This window comes from Thamnophis elegans, chromosome 8, assembly GCF_009769535.1.
Source record: "Thamnophis elegans isolate rThaEle1 chromosome 8, rThaEle1.pri, whole genome shotgun sequence".
In the NCBI taxonomy this organism is placed as follows: Eukaryota; Metazoa; Chordata; class Lepidosauria; order Squamata; family Colubridae; genus Thamnophis; species Thamnophis elegans.
Genome location: NC_045548.1, coordinates 2962017 through 2976146, shown reverse-complemented (window position 1 = coordinate 2976146; position 14130 = coordinate 2962017). Strand labels below are relative to the sequence as shown.

The following is a 14130-nucleotide window of genomic DNA, read 5'->3' as shown; positions in this document are numbered from 1 at the left end:
CATATGTGTCATATTTTTTAAGCACTGAATAACTTTCAGGTAAAACTTTTTCCACCCTACCAGTTTGACACTTGAAGGTCATGGTAAATGCCACTGTCATCACAAACTGTCTACCGTGGACCTCACCCCATTCCTAAGAGCTATGTAAGGGGCCATGCATAAGCGGCATGCCTATCACCCCTGTCCTGCTGTTCCCATTTATTTTGTACCCATTTCTTAAATAAAAATATGCTAGCTGACTTGGAAATCTTCTGTTGACAAGATCCTAATGTACTCAAATGAGAGATATAAACGAGACTGGGAAAAAATGGATTGACTATATACAAAATAAATACGGGACTAAGAAATTCCAGATAGCCTATGCTTAAGATCAGAAATGATTTAAATTGTTTAAAGTTAGCTCAGCAAGAAGAAGCTAAGGTCAATGTAGAGATGTCATTAATTTCTTTATTTCTTTTTTTCTCAATAGATTTTAGACTGTGTTTGTTAAAAATCCATACCGTGTACGGGTTCTGGGAAGTCGGGGGGGGGGGAAGGAGGAGGGGGTTGGGGGGAGGGGGAAGGAGGAAGGGGTTGGGGCGAGGGGGGAGGGAGGGAGGGGTATACATTAGGCTAGACAAGAATTTGGTGGTAAACTAGAACTATTTTGACACACACAAAAAAATTGTACTCTGATGTCTCATTGATTGAGGAATGATGAAATGTTTGTTTTAAAAGAAAACAATACTTTTGAAACAAGATCCTAATGTAATAAACACACCAGATTTTCCAGGTAACAAATAATGGAAGATGCAGAAATTATTAGGACTTTGTTAGACAATTCAGCCCCCTAGGAAAACTTGACAAGAAGCCTCAACGAACACAATAGAAGCGGTGTAAAACCTAGGAGGATCCTGTCAACAACGACAGCATAAAATGTTTGCTGTCTCTACCTCCAGTTCAGAATTCTCAAGCTGAAATTCAGAGCAGTGATTTCAGGATTACCGCCTGCAAAATTAGATGCTGACTTCTATTCAATTTTCAAACAAGGGCCTGGCTCTGCCAGGCGAGCACCCCTTAATTACTCCCTGATTTGCTAAAATTCAGTTGTATCTATATAACTGTGCCACTCGTGGAAGTCTTTAAAAAACCCTGAGAATTGGGGGGGGAAAAACTCACCTTAGCTTTCAAGCTTCCAAGCTTCAGGAATCTGGTGACTGTCTACAGGAACCTGCCAAGCTATATTGAAAATGTAGGACATCTTCCTGGTCATTATTTCAGTTTGCATTTATTCGGATTGATGGTACTTTGCATAAGGAACACGGTGCCTTATACATTTTGAATGAGTTCAACTCAGCTCATCACCATAGCCGGTAAATCCAGGGTGAGAATGTAAAGAGTGTTATGTTTTTGGTACTGGTTGTTCAACTTAACAGGAGCATCGTCTGCACTTCCTAAGATGGAAATAGGCTCTGGCGAATTAGGAATGATTTAGCTGATTCCCATTAGGAAGTAGAACACCAGTTCTTCTGCCATGGCCTTGCCTGCTTCACTTAGGAGAAGGGATGAGGTAAATCAGTCCAGACAACTATTGTTATTGGTCATACAGCAGGAATCCCCAACTCCCCTGTGGCCAGATACCAGTCCATGGCAAAGCTGCATTTGTGCAAGCAGCGTGCGCATGCAAAACCATCCCACCCACTCCCATATCGCTGCCGGCTGTTTGCAAGGCTGGAAAGGTTAAGGGAAGCTGTCATACAATATTCAGAGTGTAAATGAATGAATGTAAAAGGTGTATAAATAAACAATAGGAAAAACAAAGCCTAATTAGGTACTTTAAACTGTTGCATATGAGCAGTCTCCTTTGTGGATAATAAAATGTCAACACATGTATAGATAGCACTTGCTAAATAATAATAATAATTATTATTTTTCAAATATACTTTTTTATTTTCCATTTTCATAACATACAATCACATGTATACTATTACATAGCCAGTATGCTATTGTATTAAGTAGTAATTACATCAGTTCCTCTTGTCATCAACGCCCAGAAAAATAAAAACCCATTATTAGCTCTTCTGCTCTCTATACACCTCTTTCTTCTGCCTCTCTCCTACCTCCTTTCTTCCCTCCATCATCCTTTCCTACTCTACTTCCCCTTCCTTTCTCCTTCTCCTCTCTCTTCATTCCACTCCTCCTTATCCTCCTCATCTTACCCCCTTACCTCCTCTCCTATCCCTCTCTTCCCATCTTTCTTCTCTCCTCTGCTTTCCACTCTTCCTCTCATTGGTGTATTTCAGCTTCTGAGCAAACTCCAATCTATGTTGATGGTATTTATACTTCCATAACATTATACTTAACATATCCTAGTTTTAAAGAAAAAATAAGACAGTATACATGTGCAATCATATTACATTAAAATCTAACACCCCTCGTCAAACCTCCCTCCCTCCCCCCCAACACCCCCCCCCAGCCTTCCTAAATAATAATTATTAGTAGTAGTGGTGGTGGTAGTTTTACAGTCAGACAGAAGTTTAATCTGGACTTGGTATTTTATCCACCTATCAAGTTCTTCCCAAAAACCTGGGCTAGGCAGATGTATCTGCTTCATGTTGTTAACGTATTGACGCATGATGTAAGCTGCTTCACGGAAAGTTGGCTTTTGCAAGTGACTGATGGTGATTTCGCCAATGCCAAAGGTGTTCCCATTTGGGGTTGTGCCCAAGGTGCTTATTCTTATTGGCACCATCTTTGCTTTCTTTTGACACAGTCCTACTTCTATTTGCAAGTTTTTGTATTTTGTGATTTTTCCCCAGTTCTTTCTCTTCTCTTCGGCTGTCTCCAAGTAGTGTCACAACCACTATCCACCCAAACTTTTTTTTTTGGGGGGGGGGATGTGTTTTGGGACAAAAATGTCCCGATGGGGATTTTATTATTGTTCTGGTTCACAATCAGCCAGATGTTTAGACTGGATTTGAGAGCCAAGGTGGCGCAGTGGTTAAATGCAGCACTGCAGGCTACTGCTAGATCAGCAGGTCAGCGGTTCAAATCTCACCGGCTCAGGGTTGACTCAGCCTTCCATCCTTCCGAGGTGGGTAAAATGAGGACCCAGATTGTTGGGGGCAATATGCTGACTCTCTGTAAACCGCTTAGAGAGACCTGAAAGGCCTATGAAGCGGTATATAAGTCTACTGCTATTGCTATTGCTATTTGGCATTTTTATTTATGTATCAAACAGAGGTGGGTTCCTACCAGTTCGCACCTATTCGGTAGAACCGGTTCGTCAAATCTACCGAACCGGTTAGAAGAGGTTCCACCAGTGGACCCGGAAAGCAGGCCACACCTACAGAAGATGTTCCAAAATGTTTTGAAACCCACCACTGGTCCTTGGATAGGATTATTCTACACTATCATGCTCCTATTTATAAAACTCAGGGCCTCTGTGAAAGGTAAGGATGACTACTGCGTTTGTGGTGCAATCAGAACATTGCGTGTGTTGAAGTTGTTTTAACGCAAACCAAAGATGCCTTTTAAAAAACAAGTTTACAACATATTCTTATGCATGCCAGTGCTGTGTGTGAGGTAATTTAAGGGGGTTCTGATAAATGTTGTCGGCATCTTCATATCCGGTCACATGGACGGCAAGCCACTCCCATCCGGTCACATGGGCGGCAAGCCACTCCCACAAAGGAGGCCACACCCACAGAGTAGGTTCAAACAATTTTTGAAACCCACCACTGTGTATCAAACCTTTCCCAAGACTCCACAACCAACACCAACTGGAGAAGGACAGAGAATCACCATAAATTGGTGCCCCCCAATCACCATGCATCCATTGAATCAGCTCAGGAAGATGTCATGGTTGATATACTGAAAGCTGCTGAGAGATCAAGAAGCATAAGACTGGATGCTCCACAGCCATCCCAGTTCCATCTATGTCCATTGACAAACATAGCTAAGGCTACCTCAGAACTAAATTCCAGTCTCAAACCTGATTGAAAGGAGTTCAATTCTGTGTCCTTTAGGATTCTCATTAGCTGCAGATTGATCACCCACCCAAAGCCTTCCCCATCTTCTCTATATATACTCATAAAGGAGAACGGAGGGAAGCTTTTTAATATATTTGGGGGTTTTTTTGGACGCAATAGAAAAAAGACTAATAAAATAAAGATACTTAGGGATGAGAAAACAAATTATGTGTTTCTTAAGGTTTCAAGGTTTAAGGTTTTATTTAGTTTGTATGCCGCCCTATTCCCAAGAGACTCAGGGCGGCTAACAATCTGAAGGGGAAGGGGGGTACAAAATAAAATAAAAAGACAAACAATTTAAAAATACAGCAACAGTCGTAACCTCGGATGGGGCTGGAAGATTCAATAGCCCCAGGCCTGCCGGAACAGTTGAATTGAGTTGAGTTTATTATATTTCTATGCCGCCCTATTCCCCGGAGGGGACTCAGGGCGGCTCACAACCAAGTCAGGGGGGGGGCACAAATAAGAAAAAAGAACACGAACAAAACAATACCACAATTTAAAACACTCAACAACCATACCATTCGAGGGGGGACAAAAAACCCATTAGCCCCAGGCCTGTCAGAACAGCCAGGTTTTTAGGGCTTTGCGGAAGGCCTGGAGGGTGGTGAGGGTCCGAATCTCCACGGGGAGCTCGTTCCAAAGGGCCGGAGCAGCCACAGAGAAGGCCCTCCTCCGGGTGGTTGCCAGTTGACATTGGCCAGTAGATGGAATTCGGAGGAGGCCTAATCTGTGAGATCTAATCGGTCTATTGGAGGTAATTGGCAGCCAGGTATTAGTTGCTTTGCGGAAAGCCGGAAGGGAGGTGAGGGTCCAGATCTCAACAGGGAGATCGTTCCAGAGGGCCGGAGCAGCCACAGAGAAGGTCCTCCCCCGGGGAGTTGCCAGCCGACATTGGCCGGCAGATGGGATTCAGAGGAGGCCTAGTCTAATAGGTCTTTGGGAGGTAATTGGCAGGAGGCGGTTTCTTGCATCTATTGCATGAAATATATGTAAATCAAACCATGTAACTTCCTTTTCCTCATAGCTGGATGCATATTCCACTGTATTTCATAAGTTATTTTGTATATAATCAGGAAGTTGTGAGATTGTATAGAGTCTTCTGGGAAAGAAGGAAGGAAGGAAGGAAGGAAGGAAGGAAGGAAGGAATGAAAGAAAGAAAGAAAGAAAGAAAGAAAGAAAGAAAAGAAAAGAACGAAAGAAAGAAAGAAAGAAAGAAAGACCAGTCTGTTTCTCCGGTAACTTTCACAGCTTTGCATAAATTAATAACAAACTCCATCTCTAACTTGTTATTGCTACCATTGTTGTGGTCCAAATGGCAAAAAAACCCCAAATGGAATTGTTAAGAATTGTCAGCAGTGGACAATGGGAATTTAAATCTTAACAAGATTAGGGAAAAACCTCTATAGCTGTTGCCATTCTGGGTGCTTCCTTTAGCCTCTGAGTGCTCAATAAGAAAGGACCATCGTAGGATCAGCCAAAATCATGAGGTCTGAGAATTTAAGTTTTCCAAAATAGATGCTAAAATTGAGATTTTAATAGTGGTCTTAGTATAGTTGTATATTTGTTGTTTTTAATTATATTTTCATTATGCTTGATATTCTTTTTAATTGTTGTAAGTCACATATGTAAGATGGACAGATATGCAGATTGAATAAATGGATGGATGGATGGATGGATGGATGGATGGATGGATGGATGGATGGATGAATCACTGCTTTGGGTTGTCATTGTTATTACTTTGCCTATTCCAAGGATATATTCAGTATGCAACACTCAAGAACTTTGGTTCTGCTGGTCAGATATTTTCCATTTCTTCTGGCTCAGTGAAACCACCAAAGATAGCAATGTGTTGTGGCCCAGCAGGAGCCGTTGGAGCTGCCACCAGACTCCGACAGTGAGGGGCCCTATGAGTCGGCTTTGGAGGATGTGGAGGACCCTGGAGAGGGTTCTGACTCTGAGCAGGGCGCAGAGAGGCTGGTTGGCCATCAGGAGGTGCCTGAGGCCTGGAGCAGCGGTGAGAGCCAAGGGAGTGTGCTCCCGAAGTCAAGCCTTGGAGCAGTGGGGAGGAGACAAGGGAGTGTGATCCTGACATCATGCATTGGAGCAGTGGGGAGGAGACAAGGGAGTTGGTCCTGGATGACTAGCAACGGAGGGCTAATAGGCGTAAAGAACAGTTACGCAGTTACGGGAGATAATTGCACTCAGCTGGTGGTAATTAGGCTCCTCTCAAGACCATAAAATGAATGACTTTCTACACGCTCGTCGCAGGAATCAACGTATTTACTAGAGTTGGATTGCTGCCAAGGTCTAGTCTGTGTGTTAATAAATCCTTGAAGTATCTTTGTCTCGGCGTGCTTTGGTGTATGAAGAGGGGGGGTCAGAACACAGCAGTATATATGTATAGTAAGACTTGCCCAATGAAAGGAAATTGGCAGTTGTTTTCTTGCATGAAAAACGGAGGAAGGCCTAGGACAGTTGAATTTTTCAGTGGGAGATCTCGGAAGCCAACAGGGTGAGCACTTAAATAAACACAGCCACAGCATGGCACCTCAGACAGAATTTTTCTGAAGTTGGGTTATGGTTCAGCCAGTATCCACAAAGAGGAGGATCTTAAATGGGAAGTGCAAATATGTTCTGTTTTCCTGCTCTGATAACTCTCCAGTTAGGGAAGTTGATGCTGTAATATCAAAGCCGAGACTGATATTGCAAGGTATTAATTTACTAACTTTTAAGAAAGACCTACTGAAATTAGTCCCAAAGGTGTAAACCAGAAGAAACTTAATCCAGAAACACATGGTATGTGTGTCTGTGTGTCTGTGTGTGTGCGTCTGTGTGTGTGTGTGTGTGTGTGTGTGTGTGTGTGTGTATCAGTGGTGGGATTCAAAAAAAATTACTACCGGTTCTGTGGGTGTGGCTTGGTGAGCATGGCAGGGGAAGGTTACTGCAAAATCCCCATTTCCTCCTGATCAGCCGGGATTCAGGAGGCAGAGAATAGAGGGGGCGTGGCCAGCCAGAGGTAATATTTGCCAGTTCTACTAACTACTCAAAATTTCTGCTACCGGTTCTCCAGAACTGGTCAGAACCGGCTGAATCCCACCTCTGGTATGTATGTATGTATCTTTGTATGTATCAACCCTGACTGCTCTTTAGAAGGCCAGATCCTGAAGATGAAACTCAAATACTTTGGCCACCTAATGGGAAGGAAAGACTCCCTGGAGAAGAGCCTCATGCTGGGAAAGATTGAGGGCAACAGAAGAAGGGGACGACAGAGCTGTGGTGGCGCAGTGGTTAAATGCAGCACTGCAGGCTACTGCTAGATCAGCAGTTCAGCGGTTCAAATCTCACCGGCTCAGGGTTGACTCAGCGTTCCATCCTTCCGAGGTGGGTAAAATGAGGACCCAGATTGTTGGGGGCAATATGCTGACTCTGTAAACCGCTTAGAGAGGGCTGAAAGCCCTATGAAGCGGTATATAAGTCTACTGCTATATTGCTATATTGGATGGAGACACAGAAGAGTTGGTGTGAGCTTAAATGGACTCCAGGGGATGGCAGAAGACAGGAAGGCCTGAGGGAACATTGTCGATGGGGTCACGATGGGTCGGACCTGACTTCGCAACTAACAACAGTGTGTGTGTGTGTGCTCGTACGTGTGTTTGTTTTTTTGTTTGTTTATGTATATCTGCTAATTGCCAGGATATATCATTGGCAATGATTGTCTGTAGGATACAGATAAAACGTGTTTTAGTCTTACAATTTGTTAATGCAATCAGAATATTATAGCAATAGCAATAGCAATAGCAGTTAGACTTATATACCGCTTCATAGGGCTTTCAGCCCTCTCTAAGCGGTTTACAGAGTCAGCATATCGCCCCCAACAATCCGGGTCCTCATTTCACTCACCTCGGAAGGATGGAAGGCTGAGTCAACCTTGAGCCGGTGAGATTTGAACCGCCGAACTGCCGAACTAGCAGTCAGCTAAAGTAGCCTGCAGTACTACACTCTAACCAATGCGCCACCTCGGCTCTCCAATATTGAAATGCTATTGTACCCATCTTCCCTCTTAAAACTTTTTACATACCCCAACTATCCCCGCCCCCACCAATTAAAATTTCAGGCCTAATCAAAGAAAGAACAAGAAGAGAAATAATATCTGCTAATGTTATTTTTTTAATGGCTTTAAGTCCAAGATAAATTTCCTTTTGAGCTTTCCCGTAGATTTCATTCATCTTCGAAAGCAATGTTCCAGAATCCTGAAGTCATCTGATCCATTGAGCTATTCTGAGGAATGGAGTCTTCTCGGTGGTGAAATTCACCTTGCATAATCTTTATATTTCACAAGGCAATACAGGTAAGTACTCGACTTACAAAAGTTTACTTTAGTGACTGTTCAGAATTACAACGGCACTGAAAAAAGTGACTTAGGACTATTGTTCACACATGACCAATGCAGCATTCCCATGATCACATGATTACATCTGGATGCTTGACAGCTGGTTCATATTATGGCGGTCGCAGTGTCATGTCATCCCTTTTTGCAATCTTCTGACAAGCAAAATCAGTGGGGAAGCCAGATTCCTTTAACAACTGTGTTACCAAGTTAACAACTTCAGTGACTCACTTAACAAATGTGGCAAGAAAAGACTTAAAGTGGGTCAAAACTCACTTAACAAATTTCTCACTTAGCAACATACATTTGGTGGCTCAATTGTCATAGGTCGAGGACCACCTGTATGCAGTACATTCGGATGATAATAAAAAATAGCTGTTCAACTGATTATTTTTCCTTTCTATTTAACTTTTCTCTCATTTGCTTTTTTATCATCACTGCTTTTGATTGCAATGTCACGACTGATGTTTCATTTATGTTAGCAATAGCAGTTAGACTTATATAGTGCTTCATAGGGCTTTCAGCCCTCTCTAAGAGGTTTACAGAGTCAGCATATCGCCCCCAACAACAATCCAGGTCCTCATTTTACCCACCTCGGAAGGATGGAAGGCTGAGTCAACCCCGAGCCAGTGAGATTTCAACAGCCGAACTGCAGAACTGCAGTCAGCTGAAGTAGCCTGCAGTGCTGCATTTAACCACTGCGCCACCTCGGCTCTGTTCCCGGTACCTTATTCTTAATGGCTACCATGAATTCTTTTCTACCTGCCCTTTGAGAAAAACTGTCCCATCTCTGAAACCAGGGGCTACTTCTGATTTCAGAGATGCATTAAAAGAAACAAATCAGTAATTAAAAAATGCCTTTATAGAGGATGCAATCCACTGTCTTCCCTCGTGTTCCTGAAATAATCCACACTCTATCGGTCTATAGCAGGGGTGTCAAACTTGATTTCATTGAGGGCCACATCAGGGTTGTGTTTGACCTCGGGAGTGGGAGGGGGGAGCTTTGCCAGGGGGCGTGGCCAGCTTGATGTCACTTGTGTTGGTGCGCCTGAGGTGGCCTGAGCACTCTGCCTGGGACAATGGGCTCCTGAGCTCCATTTTCAGCTGATATGGCCTCCTGCAACTTTCTGCCAGCGAAAATGGAATTCAGGGGGGGCTGACCGTGGCTCTTGTGACAGAACTTGGTGACAGAAATGACTTTTCATGTGGATTCCAGGTTCACATCTAGTGGATGTATTGCAGTGGTGGGATTCAGCCAGTTCGCACCTATTCAGGAGAACCAGTTGGTAACTTTCTAATTAGTTCAGAGAACCGATTGTTGGAAGAAATCTCCTTTTGTTTTTTCCCACTTCACAGGGCTAATCCTGTAAAGAAGGCAGGAAGGAAACATTCTGGTGTTGTTTCTAGCCTAATCTTTGTTGCCCTGCTTACAGAAACTGCCTCTCCAGTTAACCCTTATTACATTGTCACAGCTAAGGCGAAGTGCCCATCGACCTGAGTGACCTTGAGTTGGCCACGCCCACCCAGTCACATGACCATTGAGCCCCACCTACCCAGATAGCCATTAGGGCAGAGAACCTGTTGTTAAATTATTTGAATCCCACCACTGATGTATTGCTATTTTTATAATGGCAAAGAGGAGAAAAATCACTAAACGCATCATTTGAGAAATAAAATTCGGGATGATTCATTTCCTTAAATAAGATTAATGTGTTCGGGTGCTAAAGCAGCTAATTTGGACAGGAACTATATACTCTTTCCCTTGGGAATAAACTACATTTCATTCAGTTGGAGTTACTTCTGAATAGACTTCTATGGGATTGCCTTATCAATCTGGAAGCAACGGTGGGATTTTGCCCCGAGGAATGCTGGTCGTATCCCCTGGTTTTGAGCAACCACTGATTTCCCATCACGTCTTTTTCAAGATTGTTGAAGGAATGGAGGAAAGCCCTCCTCTTCTCCCGCCCTTGTAAGTATTTATTCCAGGGCAAACAGTGGGACGGAGAGACTAGTTGAGGGACACAAGTATTGAAGCTGTACATTGCATGGTTATCAGCTGGTCTAGCGTTTCCTTGGAAAATCCAACTGGAGATCCCTTCATTTGGGAAAGGTACTTCATAATTCCCCTGATTCAAGTTGCTGCTGGAATCCATCCCTGTACCATCAGTAAATGGAGTTCTTTCAGCTTCTTCTGCTCCAGAGTTGCAAAGTAGGTTTTTGGGATTTGGATCCGTATTACTTGAGAATAACTCCTCCTGGGAATTTGTAGCATTCATCTGACCATCAGATATATTGGCTTCTGGAAGCTGATTTACATTCTCGTTCTTTTCTCTTCCTGGATTTCCTTCACTGCACGGAAGGAAACCAGAGGAAATATCTTCTTCCGAGTCAGCTTCAGAACGGATGGCATTTGCCAGAATCTGTATCAAATAACTGCATGCCAGCCTAAAATGCAGAGGTGAGACAGATGGGGAAGCAGCTGGAGCTTCAGCCCCCAAATCCCTAGTTTCAACAGACTCCACGTTATGTTTGAATTCTTGAAATAGAGCCTTTAACATCCTTTCTGCAGCTTGTCTAAACTGTATCCTTTCTCCTCGATGCCACTGTAAAAGAAGGGCAGTGGTTGAAGGTGAAGGTGACTCAAAACCACCCGTGGTTTCTCTTTGAGGCCATTCTTTCTGGCTCTGAGATGGGCTTATTTGATTTTGAGGCATCAAGTTTCCCAGAGACAGCTGTTCTGGTCCTGGATCCTTACCATCCTCTCTTGTCAGCAGCTGTAAAGCAACATCTTCAAAATTAGATTGAGAAGTGGTGTCAACAGGATCATTTCCTTGTGGTCGGTTATTTACCTCAGAATCTGGAGGAGAGATGGAGTTTCCCTGCTTTGGGGTGGGATTCTTTACGTCCACATTCTTTGTGGCATTGCAGGATAGCTGTGGTGAGGTATTTTCTGCAGCTGTGGAAGGCAGCCTTACATCTTCAGAATCCAGATTGCAATTTGGCAACCCATTCTGATTTTCCAGAGCTTGGCAGTGGTTGTCAAAGATGTCACCTTCTGGAGGAATCTCCTTTTGGCTCTGAACATCAAGCGCTTCACCCTCTGGAACAGATTCGTCCCCAGGTGGAACATTAGAAGACGGATTTTCATCAGCGCTAAGCTGAGAAATGGATGCGAGAACGTGGGTCAGAGGGGTCTTCATAGGATCAACATCTTGTTTAGAAGTGGGGAAGGGGCAATTTTCCTTTGCTTGAAGAGGCTCATTTGCCAAAGTCTTCTCTGTAGCTTCCTGAACTGCAAACAGAGGGGAAATTGTGAAAATAAAATTAAGAAATAATTTCATTATTTCTAAACAGGAAATGAATGTTTAGTTTTAAAATATTGCTCCAAGCATGATTAAAAAAACAAAACAGACTAAGATTTCAAGTTGCCTTGTACTTTTATTATCTTTGTTGCATTTTCGTTGTGTTCGTGGGCATTTCAACTGCTTTAAAGTTCACTTATTGCAAATTTCTCCAACTAAATGCTCTTTAGATATGTTGGACTATATCTCCTTCCCATAATCCCCAGGCAGAAAAGTGCTTTTTGGTAGAAAGGCACCAAATGTAGGAAGTCAAGAAAAAGTGTTGAGAGTAGAGGAAAAAAAAGAAATATAAAGAAAAATGCATGAAGATGCTGGGTTGAAGGAAAGTCATTTCATTACGACAATATGATGTTGCATAGTTGCCCAATGCAAAAATTTAGGGATTTGTGTTGCATTTCCTGGTTCAACAATAATATTTTTTTTTTAATCAGGATAATTCCATTCTAGCAAATCCAAGTACCTATCGCAATTTCAGAGCCGAGCCGAGGTGGCGCAGTGGTTAAATGCAGCACTGCAGGCTACTTCAGCTGACTGCAGTTCTGTAGTTCGGCTGTTCAAATCTCACCGGCTCAGGGTTGACTCAGCCTTCCATCCTTCCGAGGTGGGTGAAATGAGGACCCGGATTGTTGTTGGGGGTGATATGCTGACTCTGTAAACCGCTTAGAGAGGGCTGAAAGCCCTATGAAGCGGTATATAAGTCTAACTGCTATTGCTATTGCTATCTCACCGACTCAAGGTTGACTCAGCCTTCCATCCTTCCGAGGTGGGTAAAATGAGGACCCAGATTGTTGTTGGGGGCAATATGCTGACTCTGTAAACCGCTTAGAGAGGGCTGAAAGCCCTATGAAGCGGTATATAAGTCTAACTGCTATTGCTATTGCTATTTCAGAATATGTACCGATAATGCAGAAATCTTCCTGCCTCAGGATTGAAGTTTATGAATAGTTTGAGATGGTACCATTCAACTTCTGAGCATGCATGCTTCACAAAGCGCCTAGATATGTGCAAAGATGACAACCGCTTCTTTTACGACTATTTTATAGTTGCTTGTCAATACAACTATGTACCTATGCACATATGAAGGCACACAAGAGACACAGCCATGAAGCAAAATCATGATCTCTTACACACCAGGCGTAGAGTGGTCTTTCTCACTGGCTTCTGAAGTGCTGTGGCTTGTTGGCTCTTCATAATCTGTTTCTGTCTTAATGTCTTCTTTATTTTGATTGGACATCTAAAAATAATAACAATATTGTTGTCAAATAATAACAATAACAAATAAGTTTTTTTTGTTTTAGACTTATATACTGCTTCATAGGGCTTTCAGCCCTCTCTAAGCGGTTTACAGAGTCATCATATCTCCCCCACAGTCTGGGTCCTCATTTCACCCACCTCGGAAGGATGGAAGGCTGAGTCAACCTTGAGCCGGTGAGATTAGAACCGCCAAACTGCAGATAACAGTCAGCTGAAGTGGCCTGCAGTACTGCACCCTAACCACTGCGCCACCTCGGCTCTCTTTATTCTTCCTGTGAGGATCAGTGCAAAATTACATCTCTATAACTACATTTTTAAAAATATATATATATTTTTCAATGTACTACACTTGATCTTAGCCAAAAGGCCAAGAAGTGATTATTATGAAATATTATTATTATTATTCAATTGTATCACAGCGGCCAGTTGTTTCGCCGGATTTGGCATTGGTTACTAGTCGGGCTCCACCCAGGGGCCTAGGACGTCGTAACGTATTTTCGTAATATGCGTGCAGATCCAAGCAGTGCGGCTTTTTGCATTTGACTGATGGTGATTTTGTCAATTTTTAACTGTTTTAAATGTAATTCCAGTGCTTTTGGAATAGCACCCAGTGTGCCAATTACCACTGGAATTACCACTGCTGGTTTGTGCCATAGTTGTTGAATTTCAATTTTTAAGTCCTGGTATTTTGCGATTTTTTCATGTTCCTTCTTGGTGACCCTGCTATCCCCTGGTATTGCAATATCTATGATTGTAACCTTGTTTTTCTCAAGGTTATTTATTATTATTATTATTATTATTATTATTATTATTATTATTATTATATTTCAATGTACAATTTTTGGAAGAGGCTCAGCTAGATTGTCTTTGCCATCACACTTTTCCAAACTCCATGCAAATTGTGTGATTTCCCTCTTTTATCCAAACATCACCTCACGTAGCAATAGCAATAGCAGTTATAATATTATCAGTCATCTATGTCATGGTTTTCCCAAAGGTGCTTTGTCAAAAGGCAACTGGGCTTTGTTTTTCCTTGTGAAGTCATGTCACTTCTCCCCCAAGAAGCTTCTTCAGTTCTGACTGAATGGTGGATCCACCATTCTCCATTCTCCAT

The 14130-nt window shown here is 42.7% G+C and overlaps 1 pseudogene; it reads right to left on the bottom strand.

Annotated features, from left to right (window-relative positions):
• Window positions 1-13280: 13280 nt before the first annotated feature.
• On the bottom strand, window positions 13281-13395 carry LOC116512838 (annotated as a pseudogene).
• Window positions 13396-14130: the final 735 nt, after the last annotated feature.